Source organism: Callorhinus ursinus, unplaced genomic scaffold, assembly GCF_003265705.2.
Source record: "Callorhinus ursinus isolate GAN/ISIS: 27379988/994484 unplaced genomic scaffold, GSC_fseal_2.0 scaffold9991, whole genome shotgun sequence".
Taxonomy (NCBI): domain Eukaryota; kingdom Metazoa; phylum Chordata; class Mammalia; order Carnivora; family Otariidae; genus Callorhinus; species Callorhinus ursinus.
Genome location: NW_027407041.1, coordinates 826 through 1,550, shown reverse-complemented (window position 1 = coordinate 1,550; position 725 = coordinate 826). Strand labels below are relative to the sequence as shown.

Below are 725 nucleotides of genomic sequence, written 5' to 3'. Positions count from 1 at the left end.
ACAACCAGAATATAAATGGGCTATGATGTATTAAAAACTCTCTCTTGCTTTTTCCGCCCGCTCCCCCCTCCCCCCGAGTGCCGCTCCGGCTGCACCGCGCTCGGTCAGAGCTCCCGGCTTCTGCTAAGGTAGTGCCGCCGTCGTCTCTCTCCAGCCGTCGTCATGATCATCTACCGGGACCTCATCAGCCATGACGAGATGTTCTCCGACATCTACAAGATCCGGGAGATCGCGGACGGGCTGTGCCTGGAGGTGGAGGGGAAGATGGTCAGTAGGACAGAGGGTAACATTGATGACTCGCTGATTGGTGGAAATGCTTCCGCTGAAGGCCCAGAGGGTGAAGGTACCGAAAGCACAGTAATCACTGGTGTTGATATTGTCATGAACCATCACTTGCAGGAAACCAGCTTCACAAAAGAAGCCTACAAGAAGTACATCAAAGATTACATGAAATCAATCAAAGGCAAACTTGAAGAACAGAGGCCAGACACATCCTTGCTAATTTCAAAAACTACCAGTTTTTTATTGGTGAAAACATGAATCCAGATGGCATGGTTGCTCTGCTGGACTACCGTGAGGATGGTGTGACCCCATATATGATTTTCTTTAAGGATGGTTTAGAAATGGAGAAATGTTAACGAATTCGGCCATGACTTTGGATGTGTCACCTGTTGCCGTTAACGGGCTGCTCCTCTTCATCCACACGACACCAGGACTTAGACAGA

General features: G+C 49.2%; 1 pseudogene; it reads left to right on the top strand.

Moving 5' to 3' along the window:
- The first annotated feature begins 50 nt into the window (after positions 1 to 50).
- Positions 51 to 719, top strand: LOC141372354 (translationally-controlled tumor protein-like; annotated as a pseudogene).
- Positions 720 to 725: the final 6 nt, after the last annotated feature.